Raw genomic sequence first — 10782 nt, 5'->3', positions numbered from 1 at the left:
ATACACACACATACACAGACATGCACTTGGTATATCCAAGTGTTATTTATTGGAATCAGTTGTAAAATCTTCTCTGAGAAACACATTTGAGAGACACCCTTGTACAATCCTGTCAGATGGACTCAATTCCAAATGGCGGGGGCAAGTCGTATGGCCTGGGCCCTATTGTAAGAGAGCATTTTGAAGGAGATCTTGTTCAGCTGTCTGGCGATGGAAAACAGCCTATCATTGTTAATAAATCCAGAGAGCCACTGGCAGTTCTCCACTTTCTAGATGCAGGTCTTTAATGTCCATCCCACACACTTACATTCAAAATCAGAAGTCCAATTATGGCTCAAAGAAAGTCTGCTAAAGCAGTTCTCATTTGAATTGTAGATACTGCAGGACTTGCATCAGGGCTCCATTCAAATGACACTGAAGTGTCCTGAAAGGAAAACCAGAGTTCTTTTGGCTGCAATAATTAGCCATAAATAGGTAACAAAAAGTTGCTTAAGTACCTCTACTTTAATTTCATTAAAATGAATCTCGGTTGCTCTATTTTAGCAGGAAGTGATCAGACCTCCATCTGTAATTAGAATTTTATAAAAGACACCCAACAAAAGGAAATGTCACTCAGTGTCATCAGAAAATTCAGCATAAAATGATAATCATATCATGACATGGTATGAAAGGTTTGAAGTGCATTGCAAAGCCATTTATTTTTAACTGAGTGCCGCTGTAAAACATGTTTTAACGTGTTTATTTTTATGCTAATCACTGCTTATTACTTTTTAATGTATGCTAATTTTACTGCATTTCCTCCACATGGAGCAATGAACTGTGCATCCATTAGGACCAATGTCATCAATAATATGTATGTTTCCTGCTTTACATTAAATATTCTATTACATATGCGCTTATTCTGACCTTGTGACTGTTATATGTCTGTTCTGGATCAACAATATCGTCAGTTCAGCTTTTAACCTTCCTGTACAATAAAATACAGTTGCCATTAGATGTACGGGTCAGCCATTTTAAATCAAGGATTTCATTGTGGTGAAAATGACAAGCAGTGGTGATTTGATCATTTCTCAGGGTTATGTGGAATCACATCTGCAGTAAGTTTTACTTTTAACTTTTGAAGAGAGGTAATAGGGTAATGGAACCATTTAAACCTGTAAATTATTTTGTTTGCGCCAAACATAAATACATACATATCCTGCAAACAGAGATGTAACTATTGTAGAGTGTCCGCAGAACTTCATATAAGCTGGGTAAATGCTTAACATTTGCACTGGAAATCATCTTGTCGTTTTGTCTTTTTTGTCAGCCATTGAAAATGATGTCTGCTTTCTGGTGGATTTTCTGACTGATTAAATTATTTGATTCTACTTAGTAAATGAAAAAAAATTGTCTTTAGTAGAAATGTGGGGTCGATCCAGAAGAAATAAATGTAGAGGGCATTTCAAATTAGCTTTTACTCTATTACTAGTTATTAGTACTTAATAGGATGTAATCAGAATAACAAAAATTGTTTAAAAAAAAAACAACGGACAAAAAAAAAAATGTACCTGATGCATTTTCATAACATTTGTACAGAGACATAAAGGCAACTTTGAGTTTAGAGTTTAATAATAAAAGTTAATAACTTTGTCAACTAGACAACAAGCACAAGCTTGAATTAATTTTAAGGATTCGGCTCATGCTGTCGTGCTAAACTAAATCACAATTATTTGGAACCACACAATAATGTTGCTTCACTAAATCAAGAGTATAAATGAGTAGGCATTAGTCAGGCTTAGAGTCACTGGGCCCTGACATTATGCTGAAAGACAAGTATATGAACTGGACTGAAGCAGAGAGGACTTTTAGCCACACTAGTGGTGGGTAACTATGGCAATATAAGCCAGTCAGTCGGCCGTCCCACCACATTGGATCATCCTGAATTATCTCAGCAGCTATTCAACTGCCGTGAAATCTGGTTTAAACATTAATCATCGGAGGATACTGACTTTCTTAATCCCCAGACTTTCCCTCTCACACTATCAGCAGGCTCACATTTTCAGCTCTGAGTGAATTATCTCAACAACAACAACTGGATAGCTATCTAGCAAGTGTTAGCCTGCCGAAGGTGTCAGTATGCTTTAACTAAAGTGTTTGTCAGATGGTTGAACAGCGTCCGAGACTCCCTCCACTGCACTACTTTCCAAAAAATGGAAATGGAAATTGGAAGGTTTAGCCAGGTGAGACAGTGAACTTCTGTCTCAGGCCCTCTGTCACTTTTCGGGTGCGAGAAAATTGTATGCACTCAGTTGTAACAGGTGCGGGGGAGAGGGGGTTTTAGATGCTCTTTGACCACCCAACAAGCACTTCAGTTGAAGCATACTGACACCTTAACACACAAAAACTAAAATGATGAACATGGTAAACATTGCCTGCAGGAATGTTAGCTTGCTTACATTAGCATTTCCCTCAAACAATAGCTGTGCTTGATTACAGCCTCACAGGCTGCCGGTGTGGCTGTAGAGTCTTGATATAACATCGAGGTACAAAAAAGTCACAGCACGACAATGAGGAATACTGTAAGAGAGGTGATTTAATCCAATGAAAAGAAGATGACACCAAGTACACAACCCAAATCACTGCTATTCAAAAAAGTGAAATGCTGCACATTTTCCTTGTCAAGTCAATGGCCCTTTGACCTGTTGGGTGCAGAACAGTCTGAAGAATATAAAGATAAGCTTTATCTTCAAATGTTAAGCACTGACCCAAATGTTGTGGTGAGGGAAATGTGTGCATTTTTATGCTTCCGCACCAGCAAAAGACATGGCCAGGGGCACGTCCGTCTGTCCATCCATCAGTCCGTCAGTCCCATTCTTATCAACCCGGTATCTCAGGAAACGCCTTGAGGGACTTTCTTCAAATTTAAAAAAAAAGTTCTCTTGGACTCAAGGATGAACTGATTAGATTGTATTTTAATTACAATAAAATACACTTGATACCTTTTATTAAATTCCTTTAAAGTATTTGCTTCCTATATTATATGAGTTTAGACAGACATGGATGTAAACTGCAACTTGACTGGTTCACTTTTTGCTCTTTCAATGTGTCATAAGCATCTGTGCACTATAAAGCAGTCCTATTGTACTGTACCTATTGAAAAACGTCAAAAAATAACAGTCCCTGTTTTTGATTTTGAGATTAAATAAAAAAAATGCGACAACAACCATGACCCACCATTCCTGAGCAGACGATTTGCCCACACTATGTGCCATTGTACTTGGTGATAATGACCTTATTAACAATAAGGAGTGTATAATCCATTGTTCTCTATTTATCAGTAAGTTAACTATAGCTCTGAAAAACAGGCACAGTACAGGAGGCTTTTACATCATTCAGTGCCAGGCTGAGCTAAACAAAGGCTGCAGGAAACAGCAAGTACTCAGAATGTGGGAGGCATGATTCACCAAAAAGGTTGAACCCAGTAACATGAAGGCCACAGTGTATTGTAGCTTGTGTTCTCCTCTGTGACACATCTTTGAATGCCAGCCGTTATGCACTTACCTTTTACAGATTCTTTTTCTGTGGATGCTGAAGCCTTTCTGAACACAGATTTTGCATAAACCTAGATAATGCTAGACGCGCCTGAGCACCGAACAAACATGGATGAGTCACATCAGCCAAAGTCGGTTGTTCATGGTAATTAACCCCAACTTTCACAGACATCAAGTCATATTGTCAGTGCACGGTACTTTAAACAATCACATAACCAACTCTGGAATCATACAACCAGCTTGAAGTTGTAAATGGATTAAAGGTAAAGTCATTAATAAGGCTGTGGGGAACATAGTGTTGAGTCCTTCAATTTAAAATAGTTGTATTTCAGAGAGATATTTTGGATATCCCCTCTTCGGATTAGACTTATTAGCATGCTTCCAGAACAGGTGCAAATGAGTGTAACACCACGAATGCCTACGAGGAACCGTCATCTGTGAGTGTGTGCCGTTATGCATCACCCTGCCTACTTTGTTTCAAGCATATCCCAGCCTTTACCTTTTCAATAAAGCAATGAACTGAAGGGAAACAAATGTTTGATATAGTTTTGATGAAATCTTGATGAACTGTTGTATTCTTGTTCTCTTTACTGGCGTTGTGCATTGTTACAGTTATTATGCCTCCAGATGCCAATCTGAGAATCTGCACCTCTATTTGGGTTTGGTCTTACTGTATGCCCAGCTGTGTGACTTAGATCATTGTCCATTCTTATGCACAACACAATCATAGACTTGATTGTGTTGTAAATGTATACACAGTGAGTTAAACCAGCTGGTAGACCTTACTAATGATCTGAAGGCCAGACTCTTTTACTTAAAACTGATTTATAATTTTGAAGTTTAGCACCCAATTTTTCTCTCTCTGCAACACACAATTTTACAAATAAGAGACTAATGATAATGTACTTCAGATATATCTCTAGATTAGTCATACTGCTTTTTCCTCAATATATCATCTATATTTTGGACTGCAGTCTGTTTTTTCAGAGGGTTTCTATTCTGCATTTTCTTCTAAATCATAAAAAAAGCCCTTCAAAAAAATGTACTTCTGCTATATGAGGCATTATGCAGTAGCTTGGTTTATTTAATTTGTCTGTCACAAGATCAAATAAAACACTTTTGTTTAAGTTTGTGCTGAAGAGGAAAAAGAAACCGAAGATGGAAAAACTTCACCTTCTTGACCACTGTGAAAATTCAACCACGTACTGTTTGAACATTATTATGTTGTCATACAGCGGAATGCTTTCTTTTCCAAAAAGATTTTTAAAAAAGCTTGTGTTCTGTAATAAACTGGTCTTCGGTACCTAAAATACACATATTTATTTGTGTTTCCTATTTTTCAGATTTGAGACCAAGCCATTCAATTATTATTGACTAATATTTTGCTTCTTGCATTCCGGTTTACATTGTATTGCTCCTTGCTCTGGTTTCATTTTTCTGTTGATAAAAGAAACAGCGTTGATTTTCGGTTTCTCACAAGAAACAAACAGCGATCTCTTGTGTCCTGTCTTGTTTGTGCTGTCCTGTGCTGTATACTATGTCAGTTAACTTCCTAACTTTTTTTAACATTAATTGCCACTCTCAAGTCTGTTTAAAACAAAGTGGAAAGTCCAGGCCATAAGAAATTATCTTTTCGGTTATGGTTGATAGACTTGATATACAACATATATTTCCTCTTCCACTTCCATACAACACCTACTGGCTTTTTTACATACAGTCCCCCTCACCACCCTGCAACTCCCTCACCGAACCAAACACTGACAACTGTAAGATTCTCCAAAACCCTGGACAACATTTATGGTACTTATACCCAGAAATACTGTCCATTCAAAGCACCTTTTCAATCCTCAAACTTCCATAAGGCTGTTGAAGTGTACACGCTATTCTTTTGCTACGGCTTTCTTTGCCTCTTTTATCAAAGGCTTCTTTTTACGTTTTACTAAAGGAGGTTGAGTTGTTGGGGATCTTTATTTAGTGGTTATACCATCTTATTAGTCTGTTAATTAAAAATACAGGTCCGTATGACTTGGTTGAACCACTTCCTTTTGTGCTGTTAATAGCAGCTTTTGTTGACTTAGATCCTTAAAAGAAACTCAGCATCCTAAGTGGTAAGTTTTAAATGAGGGACTTTTACTCAAAATATATTTCTACATCTGTATTTTTACTTGTTTTTACTGTACCTGATTAACAACACTATTGACAATACTACAATTATACAATACTTGAGAAGGACATTGTAATAGTCTCTACAATTGTTAGTAATTGCATTGTACAGCTGAAATGTGTATTGAGTGGCTGTGGCTCAGGTGGTAGAGCGGGTCATCCACTGATCACAGGGTTGGTGGTTTGATCCCTGCTTCCTCCTGTCAATGTGCTGGAGTGTCCTTGGGCATGAAACTGAACCCTAAGTTGCCTCACTTGGAAGTTGCTAAAAGCATCTGTCAAATGAGTAAATGTATTGATATACTTTACTTTTTTATGGTTTTGGGCTGGGCCCCTAATTTTCAATTAAGGAAAGTCCTAACGCTGCAACAATAATTAATAACAGTGATATCTTAGACAGTGGTGCGCTTTCAACAATGTGGAAACAGTTGTTGGAATGCCCTTTTACTGTTTCAGTATTACAGTGTCCCTGTGCATAAAGAAATGGTTTCCCCAGTTTGGTGTGGAAGAAATTGACAGGCCTGCACGGAGCCCTGATTTCAGCTGCATCCAACACTTTTTCCATGAATATTAACGCTGAATGTGTGCCAAATCTTATCACCCCCGGCGTCTAAGTTTGACTTCCTCAATGCTACTGTGGCTGAATGAGAGCAATGCCATGCAGTCAGGTTTTGAACTCTCGTATAAAACCTTGCCGGAGATGGATGGCTGCTAAAGCAGCATTTTAAAAAAAGTTGTTTTTGAATGGGATCACAAATGGATCTAAAGTCATGGCCCTATAATTCCATATTGTGTATATTACATGTAGTCGCTTTGCCTGAAAATGGTCATCACTTTCTTTAACAATTTAATTTTCCTATGCACCTTAAACAGCTGGTGTTTTGGACCACATTGGACCTGCATTGATTAATATTTTGGACACTTTCAGGCAGAACAGCAAGCAGAAACACAACACTGACCTCATCTTAAAAAGTTGATATGGCGAGTGATTTAGCAAATGGTTGTCAGTTTACACAGACAATAAGCAGAATTAGCATTTATCCCTCTCCTTTGTTTCAGCCCTCCTGAAGAAAACATCTGGCTCTTTAGCTGCTAAATGCTGCAGTATTTTCACCAGGTAGTTGCTAACTTTGTCTGTCGACTGGACAGGTAGCACGCAGTGCAAATTATTTATTTTTTTTTGCCAAACACAGCTGCCTGCTGTGGCTGGAAACAACACTGATTACAGCGCTTAAACTGAACCCAAACAGTAAATTTCCAGGCAGCAAAACCAAAACAATGAGCCGAAAGATGCTAAAAAGTTCCGCAGAGTTGAGGGAAGTAGTCATTTGATTCATTGTTAATACAAAAATATTGATTAGTGAAGGTTTAATTTTTGCATGTAGCAGCTTTAACAGTGAGAGTGCTATATTTTTTTCTTCAGTTCTGAATCGAGGAGGTTTTAGCTGCCTCTCAATGTAAAACAAACTGTTCTACATGTTTAATAATTTCTCCTGCCTGAACGTGTAGCTCACACAGGAAATTAATCATCAGATTAAAACATGTAACAACAGCGATGATGAAAGATGGTCTGGAGAAAACCCCGGAGAGATGCGTGGGCTGCTATTCACCATCCTGTTTGAAGCCTCCCCACTTGTCAGTAAATGGGAACAGGGATAAAGTATAAAAATTCATCTTAATGTCACTCTGACACAGCTATTGTTTTCCTGCCGGAGCCTGCTGGTGAATAGAGTCGTATTTATGCCTAAATGAGTTTTGGGGCTCATTTTTTATGAATTCGTCAACAGTGGTAACTCATCAATCACTGAGTGAAGCACAAACAGTCAATCAAAGTTCAAACCCACAATATGTCTGACTTTATCTTTCTTGACAAGACAGTATAGGACTTCTAGAAGAATTAAAAATGACAGATTGATTTGCCTGTGAGGAAGAAATTCCTTCAGGACTCAAAACATTTTCCTCAGTGTAAAGTGCCAAGCAGTTACCTGAAATTACTGCCAAAAGCAATTTAAGCTCTTGGCTTGCCCAATATTTGTTTTCCACACATGGCTTGTCATGTCAAAGAAATTTAAGACATCAGTCATTTTATATCACAGTATTTTCCACAATGTTTCACATTTATGCGCAATTGCAAATAAGTATGGATGTACGTGAAGCACATTGCTTAAACTGAAGAGACAAAAAGCAGACAGAAACATCACATATGTAGAGCAATGAGGAGACTGTAACACTCCTCAAACTACTACATGAAATAAACATAAAAGCAATATTTCCATCATGTTTTATACATTGTTTTTCACCATTTGAGGTTTAACTGTCGCACTTTTAATTACGTCATCTCACTGTGCCCTCTTCCTCTGCAATGGTTCAATGGCACTCAACTGGAGAACTAGTTTGACCACCTGTTTGTCTTGATCAACCAACTCCTAATATTCGCATAACAAATTCAGATGGAAACTCGCATTAAACTGCATTTTGTTTGTCTGAGTCTCTGCTACATTTGGGTTGGACACTGACATGACGCCAGCTGGGGACAAACCACAGCTAGCAATAAAACAATTCTACCTACTGTCCTCTTTTCATTGCTTTCTCGCAGTGTGAGACCAAATGTGGAGCTGCGAGATAATTGTCTGCTTGCATCTTGTTATGGAGTAAAGTCAGAATCAACAGCAATCACTCAATTTCATGAGCTGCATCAAGCCTTTCTCTCTCTTTCAAGCCAAAGCCTTTCTCACTGTGGGATTCCTGACAACTGCATGTGTTACAGAGGTCCCTGATTTCTAGTCTCGTTCCTGCCACAATGATGAATCTTGCAGAGCTATGGTTGAGCTCATTTAAAAGCATGGGCTTACATGGGATACTGGGGAGTTCTCTCAGCTCTGCAGCGCATGATAGGAATGCAGCAGTGAATCAGAATAAAAAAGGCTTCCTAATATCTTCGATGTAGAAGCAGTCAGAGGAACCACTGAGACAAGAAACACAAGACGCAAACGTCAGTGGTATTATCTCCAGAGGGCCGACAAGCTGTTGTTCCTGAAGAGGGAGACAGAGAGCTAGAGTCACTTGGGGAAACAGCATAATAACTGGGAGAAAAACTGGAAAACAAGGATGTCTGGAAGAGAGGTCTAATGGTCTGTGGCCGTTTTTCTTGCTAATGGTGCATGCTCTGTAGAAGAAAACTGTTGTGCATGTGTATGAAGTGTGTTTGTGAAAACAGAAAAATAGCCTGCTCAAACTCCAACAGGCAAAAAAAGTATGACTTTTGACACCACCGATTCTGCTCTGGCCCCAGAAATCACTTCGGATATTCTGGGGGCCTAACGAGGCAGGGCTCGTGATGTATATCGGAGCAACTGGACTCAGCTGAAAGAATTCTCGGTTTAGAAGGTCGTAGCATATTGTATAAACTGGCTGGTGATACAAATTTGGGCTTTACAGGCTAAATGTTTTCCGTGTCATGTGGAGATGGAAATTGCCTTGTGGTCTTTGCCTTGATGGTCTCACGATAAATATAAAATTACAAAAATTAAAATGAAAGTTGTATAATTCTGGGTGGCCTGGCCTGGTAAAATACAGTAAATAAAACTGATGAAAAGAAGCCTCAGCCCAAACTATTTGACGCCATGTCCAGTCTGTGAGAGCCCTGAGCCGTCATAACACTAAAAGCAGGGAAAATGAAAGGTGCAGCTGCTGAAATATAAACCTGCAGTTGTTGCCGTTTTTTTTTCATTCTTTCTTTCTGCCTTTGTCCCTCTTTCTTTCTTTCTTTCTTTCTCAAATAGCAAGATGAAGAATGACGACAGCGGCTTAACACACCAAACTGTCAGCTGAGGATTGGAGGGGAAAATAATTGTAAGCGGTGGAAAGAGGGGAAAGGCAGAGACGGTCAGGCACAAAGAGGCCTTTCTACCAGCAGGCAGAGCTGCCTCACGTCACAACACAAGCAGGAAACCACACCAACACCACCACCACCTTGCCCCTGGGACGGAGTGTGTGTGTGTGAGAGAGAGAGAGAAAAAAGAGGTGGAAGAATGGTAGGGGAAGGAGGGAAAAGAGGAATAGAAATTAAATGAAACTCAATATCCTGGTCTAAAAATAAATGGAGCAATGAACACATAAACACAACATAGTATGTGTGTGTTTGCATAAATGTGTGTGTGTGTGTGTGTGTGTGTGTGTGTGTGTGTGTGTGTGTGTGTGTGTGTGTGTGTGTGTGTGTGTGTGTGTGTGTGTGTGTGACGTATAGACTCAGTGATGCAGAGGAGGAGAGGTAAAATAGAGCTGTATTCATTTCCCGGGTGTATTTGAGCTGAAAATGAATATTGTAACCCCCCCCCCCCACACACACACACACACACACACACACAGACACACAGCCTCTACTAATCCATTATAGCACTGATACGCACTTAACACTCAACAAGTTGAGGTAACATCAAGTCATGCACATATGCATGTAAAAGGGTGATGTCAGTTTGATTACGGAAACTATACAGACCGTCGGGTCTCGGCTGTATAGGCAATTAAATGGTAGACTGGGTGCAAGCATTTAAATGGTGAACTGAAACTTTACAGATGCATATTTTTCCCAGTGTTATTGTAAGAGTGTGTTTGCACGTGAAGTCTGATAATTACTAATTACTCACGAAAAGTAAGTCTCCATAACAATTTTTTTTTCTCTGCTGGAGTTTCTGGAGTTTTCAAGACAAAGGTACTGAAATAAAATTAAACAAAATCTTTAAAGCATCACAGTCATTTAGTACAGCAAATCCTAAAAATGAATTAAAAAAAATGTTGGTGATAGTGGTGCAGGAAGGTAATGACAGAACTCCTAAGTGATATACTGGCAGAAAGGATTTCACATTGGGTCCAAGGGGACAGTTTAGGACATGTAATAGATTGTAGATGTTACACAACATTTAACATACTTTGAAAAAAACAAAGACATTTATTTTACTGTAAACATTCAGAAAGTGCAGCCTGCAGCAGGTAGCAGTAGCATGGACTCCAGCAGTGTGAAAAAAGAAAAAATTAAAAGGGAATGGTCCAACCAAATTCCAAAAAGGCATATTTTCTTACTTATTTG

Source organism: Xiphias gladius, chromosome 14 (assembly GCF_016859285.1).
Source record: "Xiphias gladius isolate SHS-SW01 ecotype Sanya breed wild chromosome 14, ASM1685928v1, whole genome shotgun sequence".
Taxonomy (NCBI): Eukaryota; Metazoa; Chordata; class Actinopteri; order Istiophoriformes; family Xiphiidae; genus Xiphias; species Xiphias gladius.
Note: the sequence above shows the minus strand (reverse complement) of the source record.